Here is a 14013-nt window from a genome sequence, read left to right as displayed (position 1 = left end):
CCCGAACCTTTGTTGGCACCCTTTGCTGTTGATATGCCTTCTGGTGTTCCTGTTATTGCTTCTAGAGTGTATAGAAATTGTGTTATTGTGATTAAAGGTCGTGAGACCGTGGCTAATTTGTATGAACTTGAGATGGTGGATTTTGATGTAATTATAGGGATAGACTGGTTGTCCGCATGTTATGCTAATGTGGATTGTCGCCATAAGTTAGTTCGTTTCGCCTTTCCCGATGAGCCTGTTGTTGTATGGGAGGGTGAAATTGCTAAGCCAAGGGGTAGATTTGTTTCCCATCTTAAGGCTCATAAGATGATTACTAAGGGCTGTATTTACCATTTGGTTGTTGTTAATGCTACAAAAGCCGTAGTACTCGAATTCACATCTGTTCCCATAGTTAGTGATTATCCCGAAGTGTTCCCTAACTATCTTCCTGGTATTCCTCCTGATAGAGTTACTGATTTTGGGATTGATGTCATTCCTGACACCCAACCTATTTCTATTCCACCTTATCGTATGGCTCCAGCGGAGCTAAGCGAATTAAAGGATCAGTCAAGGGACTTGTTGGATAAGGGTTTTATCCAACCAAGTTCCTCATCTTGCGGTGCTCCGGTATTGTTTGTTAGAAAGAAAGATGGTTCCCTTAGAATGTGTGTTGATTACCATCAGCTTAATAAAGTGACCATTAAGAATAAGTATCATTTGCCTAGGATAGATGATTTATTTGACCAACTTCACGGTGCTAAGTTCTTATCAAAGATTGACCTAAGGTCTGGGTATCACCAATTGAAGATAAAGGAGACGGATATTCCGAAAACCGCTTTCTGTACTCGTTATGGGCACTTTGAGTTTCTAGTGATGTCCTTTAGGTTGACTAATGAGCCTGTTGCATTCATGGATTTGATGAATCGTGTGTTTAAGCCTTATCTAGACCGCTTCATTATTGTGTTTATTGATGATATTTTGGTGTATTCTAAAAGTCGTGAGGATCATGCTAATCATTTAAGAATAACTTTGACAACACTTGAGGAGAACAAGCTTTATGCGAAATTCTCAAAGTGTGAATTTTGGCTTGAGTCTGTGGCTTTCTTGGGTCATGTGGTGACTAGTGACGATATTAAAGTAGATCCTCAGAAAATTTCAGCGGTTAAGGATTGGCCTAGACCAACTAGTGTGACTAATATTCGTAGTTTCTTGGGGTTGGCAAATTATTACAGAAAGTTCAGGGAAGGTTTTTCGTCTATAGCCTCTCTATTGACTAAATTGACACAGAAGACTGCTAAGTTTCAGTAGTCCAAAGCTTGTGCAAAGAGTTTCCAAGAGCTTAAAACAAGATTGACTTCGGCTCCTATTTTGACTTTACCTTCTGGGTCTAGTGGATATGTGGTGTATTGTGATGCTTCCTGTCACGACCCAATCCCGTAGGCCGCGACTAGTGCCCGAGCTGGACACTCGTATACACCTGTTAACTATAATTAGCTCACAATCAGCACAATAGGGAACTTATATGTAAAAAGGCAAGACGTCGTCTCAAAGACATATATAGATTTATCATAGCACTTGTTTGTCCCGAGGAGTTACAACTTTCAACGGATGATATTACACATACGCCAAGGTTGTCATAATATTGGGGAACGTCCCCGGCCATACACGAGCAACAAGGCTACCATAACACACGAGCGATGTATATATATATATATATCTACGTGCGACAAGGCCGCCACTACACACAACATCTCAAAACACATATATATACGCAAGCCGACAGAGTTGCCGCCACTACGAATGGGAACGCCCAAAACATAAGTCATACGAGTTGTGAACAAGAACTATATACAAACCCACACATATGTCTACGGACCTAAGAGTGACAACAAGAACATATGACGGGACCCCCGCCGTACCCCCGACTAAGCATATATATACAACAAAAGGATTCGTACCCAAAATATAGGCTCCGAACAAAGGAGCACTCCAAGATAAATAGATATCCTAAGTCGGATCACCAAAATGAGAGTCCGTACCGCGGGCACGAAACGCACCGAAGAAAGGGGGTCGCACAAAATATGTGCGAGTATGTAAAGCATGAAATACGAGAGATTATAACCGAAATAAGAAGTACACAAAATGAGTACAATAACCAATACCAAAATGCTTGCTTTTGAAACACAAATCATGCAGAGTATCATATATCATATCCGGCCCATTATAAGACTCGGTGAACATGGTCGCCACCCCGTCTTTGGCGCCATAACACAACATACCTGCAACACGCATAACTCCGTATCACAAAGATAGCTCCGTATCACAAAGATAGCTCCGTATCACAAAGATAGCACCATAACACGATAACTCCATAACACAAGATAACACCATAATATATATATATACGTACCCGGCCCTCTAGCGAGGGACTCGTGAAAGATGTAATAACGAGTAATGCACAAACGGAGTAGTGAGTAACTATATGCATATAAATCATCTTTTGAGACTCAATAGATAAGTAGACTAACCAACGCTCGAGTACCAAATGATAGTCATATTAAGGAAACTCTCGAAATATAGATACGTATCAAATCAATACGAGTGGAAAGGCGACATTACTTATTACAGAATCCTTTAGGAATAGGAACCTTTATATATCATTTACTATCCAATCATATAGAAAACCCAAGGGCAGTAACTCGACTTACATTGAGAATTCTATTATCAAGAAGTGAATAAGAATCATAAACATGCTCAGAACTTATGAATAGAGTTGCACCAAAGCTCATATCGTATCTTACTTACATCTAGGACATGCCAAAAGAAAGAAGGGATAGGCTTTACATACCTTTAGTGTTTACTCGCAACACAACCCGTATACGCTGCCCAATAGTACTTTAACCTATATTAAGATATCAAGAACTACGATTAGGCTACGAGGGAATTCAAAACGTATTCTAACGTTAGTAACTCCTTTCTAAATAATTTGACGACATTTCCTTTACATTCAAATCAACCACATACAATCAAGGAACACCAATGATCATACGTTCGGTGCTAACCCGAGACCATTCAAACAGGACTACAAGAACACTTTGACAACCCGCACAATATTCAAGACAGGTGATACAATGCGACCCGGATCTTCCCAACTCGACAAGTTAACGACAACAACACATTCTTCTTCCAAATTCATGAACTATACCAACAACCACACGTTAACAACATCATTCACACAAATGCAAGAAACTATATTAACATCATATTAGCTTCTACAACAGCCCACAAACAATTACAACTCCAACCTAACCATTAAACCTTCATTTTCATCATAGAATCCACAACAACAACAACCAAAAATACTAAGTAAATTTAACTCATCATTCCTACACACAAACAGCCCCTACACGACTTCAACACCAACACATATGGTTCCATAAATTTCATTCATTTCTACACACTACAACACGCACAAACCATCCATAATACATGCCAAGAAGATTGAACCTTACCTTTAACACTTGGCTTCTCAACTTGGTTCCAACTTGTGCCTTGAATTTAAACTTGTTCTTGTTGCCCTAGGATCAATTACACATTATTACACATCTTCTAAGGAGTTGAATTGCTTGGAAAAAATATTTTTTTGATCAACTTTTTACAAACTCAATCTCGGCCACCACGTGGCGAGAGTCTCTCTCTCTATCTCTTAGGTTTTCTAATGTTGTGAAGGTGATGAATGATTTCCTTGTCATCAATTTACCTTATATATGATTCATATAAGGTGGACATAACTCATGTACCAATCAAATTTGGCCATGCCATGGGTAAAGAACCTATGCTCACAATGGCCAATTAATGAAGTAATTAAATTTTTTTAATCCCACTTAATAATTTAATCATGGTTAATTAATCCCTAATCTCCAATAATATTTCTATACCAAATAAAATTTATAAGCAACTTTTAAAACAAAATGGGGTTAAAGTCTCTACCTCGTCTCCCAAAATTGTCTTGTCCTTAACTTGCCGCGATTAGCTTAAAATATCCCGATGTACAAAAATACGGGATATAACACTTCCAGAATTGGTTTGGATTGTGTATTGATGCAGAACAGTAAGGCGATTGCTTATGCTTCACGACAGTTGAAAAAGCATGAGAAGAATTATCCGACTCATGACTTGGAGTTGGCTGCCGTGGTATTTGCCCTGAAAATTTGGAATCATTAATTTTATGGTGAGCATTGTGATGTTTTTACTGACCATAAAAGCTTGCAATACATCTTTAAGTAGCGAGAGTTAAATCTCAGACAGATGAGGTGGTTGGAGTTGTTAAAAAGATTATGACTTGAATATTTTGTATCACCCTAGTAAGGCTAATGTGGTTGCTGATGCTTTGAGCAGAAAATCTATGGGCACGTTTGCTTATTTGCCCGTTCATGATATGCCCATGGGGAAGGAAATTTGAAGACTTACTAGTCTTGGGGTCAGACTTGATGAAACTGAAGATGGAGAGTTAGTAGGAATCACGCCAGCACGGTCTGACATTATGGAAAGGATCAAGTCTAAGTAGTATGATGATGAACTTTTGATGAAACTGCCGGATAGAGTGGAAAGGGGTGAGTACACTTTATTCACTGTTGGGACAGGTGATAGTGTGCTACGGTTGCAAGGGCGGTTATGTGTTCCTAATGTTGACGGACTTCGACAAGAATTGATGGTGGAGGCGCATAGTTCTAAATACTCTGTGCATCCGGGGTCCACCAAGATGTATAAGGATTTGAAATAGCACTATTGGTGGAAGAGCATGAAGGTTGATATTTCTAACTTTATGGCTAAGTGTTTGAACTATCAACAAGTTAAGGCTAAACATCAAAGGCTTGGAGGCTTGACTCAAAATATCGAGATTCCGCAGTGGAAGTGGGAGGTGATCAATATGGATTTCGTTGTGGGTCTACCCCGCACAAAGGCCAAGTTTGATTCGATTTGGGTGATCGTGGATAGACTCACAAAGTCTGCCCATTTTCTCTTTGTGAAGACGTCGTATGCCGCGGCAGAGTACGCCAAGTTATACCTAAAGGAGATAGTTAGATTGCATGGGATTAAACATCCGTCATATGGAGCAATTCACTGCTCATTTTTGGAAATCCTTTCAAGAAGGTTTGGGAACTAGAGTGAAATTGAGCACTGCCTTTCATCCTCAAATTGACGGGCAGGCAGAGAGGACTATTCAGACTTTGGAAGATATGCTGCGAGCCTATGTTATAGATTTCGGAGGAAATTGGGATGAACATTTACCTCTTGTGGAATTCGCGTACAACAACAGCTATCAAGCGAATATTCAAATGGCTCCTTATGAGGGTCTTTATGGGAGGCGTTGTTGGTTTCCAATTGTTTGGTTTGAACCAGAGGCGAGGTAGAATTATTGATCTCTCGATTCGAGTAATCGACAAAGTTAATCTTATTGTACATAGCTCAGAGTAGACAGAAGTCTTATACGGACATAAGGCGACGTGAGCTGGAGTTTTTTGTTGGTGACAAGGTATTCTTGAAAGTGTCGCCGATGAAGGGAGTAATGCGGTTTGGTAAAACGGGCAAGCTTAGTCCTCGTTTCATTGGCCCTTATGAGATTGTTAGAAAAATTGGGACGGTGGCTTATGAGTTGCAGTTACCATCTGATATGGCCGTGGTGCATCCTATGTTTCATATTTTGATGTTGAGGTTGTACAAACCTGATCCTTTCCATGTGTTAAACCATGAAGAGATTGAAATTAATGAAGGGCTATCTTATGAAGAAGAACCAGTTTGGATTCTAGATCGGAAGGTTGAGAACAAAAGATGTAGCTTCAGTTAAAGTCCTGTGGCAAAATCATGATACCGAAGAAGCAACTTGGGAAACAGAGAAAGACATGAAGAAAAGATATCCTCACTTGTTCCCTATTGCAGGTATGAGTTAAAGTTTCTAGCTATTTTTATGTGAAACGTTTGCGTTTGGTTGAAACAACTTGTGGTTTAGTGAATCCTTGGTAGGCTATGATTCTCATTCGAGGACGAATGATCTTGAGGGGAGGATAATGTAACACTCTGTAAATCTGAGTTAAGTGTGAAAGCGTCTTGGAGAAGCGGGACTTTACTGTTTTTGTTAACGTAAAATACGGCCCGTATTCCTTGGGCGTATTTCACCCGCCTCCTATTGGGTCCACTGTTTTGTTAATGTAAAATACGGCCACAGAATACGGCTCGTATTTTGAAATACGGTCCGTATTTGCAATTTCACCGCCTCGAACTTGTATATATAAAGCGGGTTCAATTAATTTTATCATTTATTCACATTCTCATAAACCCTAAGGACGAAAATCTTCCCTCCAAGTCTTCTAACATTAAGGTAAAAACATCTTTAACATTATTAATCAATCCTAGCATTAAACCCATGATTCTTAACATGATTTTTGAATGAAAACCTAGGGTTGCAAGGTAATCTTTCTCAAAGTGACTCAAGCTAGGGTTTTGGGTGTTTTTCGTTATAAAAGTGAATTGTTGAGTTACGTAAGGCTTAATTAAGGTATGTCTCTTTTGAAACCCCATTTTGGATATATGTCTCCTTTTCAAAAGTTCTTTATTGAATAAAAAGGTGAATTTTTCATACTTCGAAACCCTATTTCATGCTTTGATTGTGGTTGGTGTGCACGGGGACAAGCCCACATTAAACCTTGATTGTATTATACTTTATACTTGTATACGCAATTCAAATCATTTTCCTCTATAAGAGGTTATCATTAATAATGGCTAAGGGTTGGTAATGGTGTTTTATGATGAACTATGACAATTGAACCTTGTTTAAGGAAGTAGAAACGTTTCCAAGATTATCAATGAAACGATGTATCTTTGTAATGACATGATGAACTTAAACGCTAATTGATGATGTGACTGCCTTAAGATGAATTGTGATTCAGCTTCTATGCTATGAACTTTGTTGTTGTGTTTGGCCTAGCTACTCGGGAGGAAGGGTAGTCACTATGGATCCTAGTGTGGTAATGCCTAGCCATTCGGGAGGAAGAGTAGCCACTGCGGGTTCTCTACCCTAGTGCGGTTTATGCCTGGCTATTCGGGAGGAAGGGTAGCCACCCAGAGTTTAATAATCCGGTGTGGTTGCGCAGTTATGTTTAGGAAACCTCAAAGGTCATCCCTTCGATGTGATTCATTCTTGGGTTTGTATTGGCATGTGTGATATCTCTATCTCTTTATCAAAGTATTATTGATGATAATCTGGCAATTGAAAGGACATAACCAAAAGTTGTAAACTTGATAAAAGGGGTTTTATTTCGTTTTAACAAGGTTATTGAACCAAGTTGAGTAACTGCTTAATAATGATTTCATATGATTTCCAGAACTGATTTTTTCCACTTATTATTGTATCTAATTTTTATATGTCATATTGTCCCCGAGGCACTCACTGAGTATGAAGTACTCAGACATACCATTGTTGTTTTTGATGATATGTTAAGTAACGAAGAAGAGCAGGTTCGTGGAGACTAAAGCGCTAGGAGAAATTGCTTTTGTTATTGACTTGGTGAGCCCACATGCTCATTCGTGGGTCATCCTTCATTTATTCATTCTAGTTATCTATATTAGTTTTCTAGGCTGTGTCCCAATGATTAGACGGTCATTCTTTATTCTTAGAAGCTCCATAGTTTACATTCATCCTGTGGGTAGTTGAAGAGTTGTTGCGCAACTCTTTGGGTATTGGTTACGTTTTGATTAAGCTTTATAATATTAAAACTTCCGCTGATTTAAATCATATATCACGATTTGATTGTAATTATTTTATAAACTATTGAAGGTGAATATTGAACCTGGCGGGTTCAAGTGTTGTTATTGCATCTTTTAGGTTCTTCCGATGTTGTTCATGATGTCGGATGCCGGTCACGTCTAGGGTGGGTTTTGGGGGGTGACACAGAGTTAAAAAAAAAAAATCGCCAGACAAGGTTCCATAGAAACTATGCTTATTCGGACAAAGTTACATAGAAACTATGCTTTATTCGGCATAGTTCTATAGAAATTAAGTTATCCAGCATAAGTTTATGGAAGTATGCCTTGTTCAACATAATTCTATAAAGATTAAGTTATCCTACAGAACTATGCTGGACAAGGCATAGTTTCTATGTAAAATTGCCCGAATAAGCATGGTTTCTATGAAACCTTGCCTTGCGAAATTAGATCATAAATTTAAATTTCTTCTTTTGTTTTTTTTTATATCAGGGGTATTTTCGGCCACTTTTTTATTACTTAAAGTGCCGAAGGAAAATAATTAAAGACCAGCAATTTGAGGGACAAAAATTAAAGACCACCTCAATATAGGGGCAATATCGTGCAAATTGCCCTTTTCGGACATGTAATTACAGGATGACCATGGAACTATTCGAATGGCGAGGGTATTTTTAAGCCAAAAACGTATCAGCGAGGGCATTTTTGAGTCAAAAATATAACGAAGGGTAAAATTGACCCATTTTGAATAGTTTAGGGATATTTTTGGCCCTTTTCCCTAATTTTTAATACAAAAATGTGTACCCACGTAAAACTCTAAAACATTTTTTTTGTGCGGATTGCCCTTCAAAAGCACTAATCTTTAATTTTTTCCCCTCAAATTTGAAATCTTTAGTTTTTGCCCTTTGCCTAAAAATTCATGGGTTCCGAATTCGAATCCCTGCTCAGACAAAAAAATAAAAATCGCAAGGCAGAGGTTTAGATGCGCTAGGGCAAACTCTGCCCCATCGGGCATAGTTTGCCTTAGGCCTGAATGAGGCAGAGTTTGAAGGCAAACTCTGCCTGATGGCTTACAAAACTATGCCTGAGGCCTAACTTTGATGGCTTACAAAACTATGCCTGAGGCCTAACTTTGGCTTGCAAAACTTTGCCTGCAGGTAGAGTTTGCAAGTTTGCAAGAAAACTATGCCTGATGGCTTGCAAAACTATGATTGAGGCCTAATTTTGGATTGCAAAACTATGCCTAAGGCCTGGAAGCAGAGTTTTGCATCAAAATTCTACCTGAGGCCTAACTTTTGCCTGAATAAGCCTAACTTTGCTACAAAACTCTGCCTTGCGATTTTTTTTTTTACTATGCCGGGGGTTCGAACCTCAAATCTCATGATATTAGGCGAAGGGAAAAAGTTAAAGACCACCAATTTGCTGGACAAAAATTAAAGACCACCCAAAATAAGGGCATTCCTGTGAATTGCCCACTCTAAAATAGTATCCTGGAGCCTGTTAGCCTTAATTATTTATTGAAGCATAATATAGGGGATAATATATCCGCGCTTGAATCAAGGATCAAAGGTTTCTCACATGGGTAGAAATTGCATTCAGTAGCCAGTTTTCACCCTTCTATTTATGTTACATTTAGTTTTTTCGAACTATTCAACTTAGTGTTGACAAACTCAAACAAAAGCTTACCTGCTCATCCCCTTTCTTCTTCTTATTCTCCTTCTCATTCTTCTTAATTATAAGAGTAAATATCCATTTATCAAATTAGACCAACAATTTAGATAAAAAAAAAATTTAAAAAAATTGAACCTAAAAAATTCAAATGTCGATGTATTGAAAATTTGAAATTAAGATAAAATCATAGAAAATTCAAGAAACAAAAATATCTCAAGACAAAATACATTGTAAAAACTGGAGAAATAAATGTTCTATAGAAAAAGAATGATGAGACAAAGGAAATAATCAAGAGAGATGGAATAGTTTATGCTGAGGTGGATATGGAGAAAGATGGATCTTCTCAATTTTGGATAAAATTTCGGATTCAATGTTAGGCATAAATATTAAAGTTTATGTATAAACTTCAGACATAACTTCATATCTGGATTTTAAATTTTCAGAGTTCATTCTTATAGGTCTGAAGTTGATTCAGAAACGGTTAAACCTACAAAATTTATCTATTTCGAGTATTACTTAAAAAGCGGTTCTCAAATCCGCTTTTGCACTGAGCACAAGTTGAGTCTAGTTCACATTGTGCCTAGAGTGCATAATTGGAGAACAAAATCTCGCAAATGATATTCCAATTAAGTACTTGAGCCCAATGTACATGTAAATTGATAGTAATAATTTTGTGGCACGTGTGTTGCATGGTATGCTGAATCATGTACTATTCAATTTCGTAAAATACTATTGATATTAAAATAAATTTGAATTAAATGATTATAAATATGTGGATCGTAATATGGTGAATTATTTGTCGATATCAAGATGAGTGAATATTGTTTGAACCTATAAATATAAACAATCGTGAGTGAATTTTATTTCGTATAAACATTTAATGAAGCATATTTCACCCCATTGATTCAGTTGACCCAGAAGGGTGTACAATTTAGATGGTTGAGGAGTGTAAAAAAAGTCTTTAAAAGCTCAAGACCGCATTAACTACCATGCTAGTTTTGGAATTACCCATAGATTCAAAGAGCTATATAGTGTATTGTGAAACTTCACACATTGACCTTGGGCATGTCTTGATACAGGATGGTAGGATAATTACTTATGTTTCACGCCAATTGAAGGTTCATGAGAAGAATTATCATACCTATGACCTAGAGTTAGCAGTAGTTGTATTTCCACTTTAAGATAGGGAGGCATTATCTCTATGGGTGCCTTGTGAGATTTACACAGTCCACCATAGCTTATGTACATATTCAAGCATAAGGACTTGATTTTGGTAACACAGATGGTTCGAGTTTTTCAAAGATTATGATATTACTATTTCATATAATCCAGGCAAGTTAAATATGATAACATATGCATTGAGTCTGGAATAATCTAGTATGGACTTTGAGACTTTTGACGGTTGAGGAGCGTTTGTTTGCCATGGATGTTCAGACTCTGACCAACATATTTGTGAGACTAGATATTTCTGAACTTAAAAAGGTTTTGGCTTGTATTTTTGCACAATCATCCTTAATTGAGTATATTAAGGCTCACCAGTATGAGGATTGGCATTTGTGTGACCTTAGGTATACAGTGCAATGAGGTGATACTACTAAGATGACTATTGACGATGAGGGTGTTTTATAGCTTGAAGACTGGATTTATGTGCCTAACGTTGATGATTTGAGGCAGTTGATACTTGATGAGACTCACAATTTGATGTATTCTATTCATCCGGAGCTACAAAGATGTATCGAGATTTAAAACAATAGTATTGGTGGCCTAGGATGAAAAAAGGATATAATTGGCCATATTGTTTCATGGTGTTCGAATTGCCAACAGGTCAAATGTGAGCACTAGAAATTGAGTGGTTTGACTCAGAAGATAGCTATACTTGAGCGAAAGTGGGAGCAGACAACTTCAACTTTGTGGTACGGTTACTACGTACTTTGGGGAGTTTGATGCAATTTAAGTCATTAGTCACAGATTGACCATGTCAACGCACTTTATATCAGTTCAGAATACCTATTCTTCGAAGAAGCTTGCATATATTATATTCGAAAGATAGTTCGTTTGTCGTGTGACCCTATTTTATAGGGATATAAAGTTCACAACTCACTTTTAGAAGTCTGTACAGAGAAAGTTGAGTACACAAGTGGAGTTTAGTACAATTTTTCACCTGTAGAGCGATGGCCAGTCAGAGCAGGCCATTCACATTCTAAAGGATAAGGGCGTGTGTGATTGACTTTAGAGGTCATTGAAACTATTTTTTGCCCTTAACAGAGTTTGCCTATAATAACAATTACCAGTCCAACATTCAAATGGCACTGTATGAGATTAATTTGGTAGGGGTTGTCGTTCTCTGATCGGTTGGTTTGAGTCTGGTAAAGCTAGGCTATTGAGTACAGATTCGGTGAAGCATACCTTCGAAAAAGGTCAAGTTAATTTAGGAGCGACTTCGTACAACCCGAAGTAGGCAAAAAAGTTATACAAATTGGAACGTTCTTAATTTGGAGTTTACGGAGGGTGAGAAAGTGCTTTTGAAAGTCTCATCTATTAAGGTGTGATACGTTTCGTGAAGAAAGTCAATTGAATCTAAGGTTCGTAGGCCTGTTTGAGGTTTTGGAGTGTTTGGAGAGGTGGCCTACAAACTTGCCCTACCACTAGGCATGATAGTGGTTCATCCTGTCTTCCATGTGTCTATGTTATGCCGATACACTGAGGATAAGTTCCACATGTTGAAGTTGGATACGGTTCAACTCGATGTGAACTTGACCTATGCGGAGTAGCCGTTGGCTATATTGGTTAGGCATGTTCGAAAGTTGAAGTCAAAAGAGATAACTTAGGTTAAAGTGCATTGGAAGCATCAGCCGAGATAGAGGGACTACTAAAGATTTTTTTAGTTACACACCATATTCATTATTATTCTTATACATAGCAAACCATGATATTAGCAATACAAGGGTTATTAATACATGAATAAACATGGTTAAAGACAAATGTGCCCTTAATATACCAAACTAAACATGGATAAAAAATAGTCCCAATATAACTAATCTCAACATTATTAACACGATCGATTTAGTACTATTCTTATACAATCTACCAAATGATCCCTTACTATACCAACATACAAAAGAATAAGTTTCAAAACACATCATCAAAACACATCAATATATACTTGAGATAAGGTGAGGTTGGTTTGGAAATTTTGAAAAAGGTGACTTTTAGTTTAGTAGTTTGGCTCTTTCACTGCACATTAATAAAATGGAAGCAATAAATTTTGAACCATTGGCAGAGTAGAAGATCTCCAACGATTGAGTATAAATTTAAATACAGATACAGATAGTAGGAGTAGTTAAATAAAAGCACTTGTTCTCTTTTTAGTCCTTAGCAACAAATACAAGTAACAGTAATAAACAAAATGAGGGCAGAAATAGAATCGAGGCGCATGCAAAAAGCCTCATCATGATGTTTTCTGTGACCCACGCCTCTCCTTTTTCAGCCTTCCAATTACTCTTTTGCCTTTATTAACCTAGCTCAACTATAATTAAGGCTTTTAATATGCATTACTTTTTGAATATCACATTTTTTCTGTTTATTTATCTCGGTTGTCAGAGCTCTAGGTACATGCAATACCCTTGTTAGGAACCTCTTTTCATAAAAATACGAACTTTAATGAGAATAGAGAAATGTAAAAGAGCATATAGATTTTTTAGCCCCATTAATAGTTGGTACTAATAAAGACAACTTTGGGGCCTATTTGGAAAGCCACCTAGGTTATTGGAATTGGGTGTAATTGCATAGTTTATCCTGTTTGTTTGACCAAGTAATTACACAATTAGGTGAGAATTGAGTGCAATTACACCCTTCAATTCTCAAGAGGGGTTGAAAATTGGGTGCAACTATACCCTGTAATTTACGGGATTACTTTTTAATTTTTTTAATTTCTTTTGATTTTTAATTTATATTTTATTTCTATTATTTTAATTTATATTTTATTTCTACTATTTTAATTTCTTTTTTATTTCTATTATTTTTATTTTTTTATTTCTATTATTTTATTATTTTTATTTTTTAAAATGTATTTTTCTTTTTATATTATTTATTTTCATTTCCTTTCTTCTCATTCCAACCTTTACTTCTTGTAGTTCCTTGTAATTGCTCATTTTTTTATTTTTTATTTTATTCATTTAGCATAACCGTGTTATTATTTTAATTTTTGATACTACACCTTTTAATATTGGAAAGAATGAGCCATTAGCAAACTTGACACATAACGAGTGACGTTAAAGTAGAATTTCGTTGTGAATGAGGTTATAGACTTATATTTTCCCTTTCTTTTGAATTATTTACTTAAGTTACGTTGGTATTACTTATGTAATGTTGGAATTTGACATAAGAGTATTATGTTAAACTTTTTTCTTTTGAATTTTGAATTTAGGTTATATTTTTAATTTTAAGTTATTTGCTTTCACATTGCATGTTGTTTATTTTTCACTTACATTTGATTGATATTTTGTGTCAAAAATTTGAATAATGTTATGGCATTATATTTATCAATATTATTTTTTTGCCAAACATCCAATCTATGACGTTCTCACAAAAAAAAAAAAAAATCTT

Source organism: Lycium ferocissimum, chromosome 12 (assembly GCF_029784015.1).
Source record: "Lycium ferocissimum isolate CSIRO_LF1 chromosome 12, AGI_CSIRO_Lferr_CH_V1, whole genome shotgun sequence".
NCBI classification, from domain to species: domain Eukaryota; kingdom Viridiplantae; phylum Streptophyta; class Magnoliopsida; order Solanales; family Solanaceae; genus Lycium; species Lycium ferocissimum.
The sequence above is the reverse complement of the archived record's forward strand: the minus strand, read 5'-3'. Positions refer to the sequence as shown.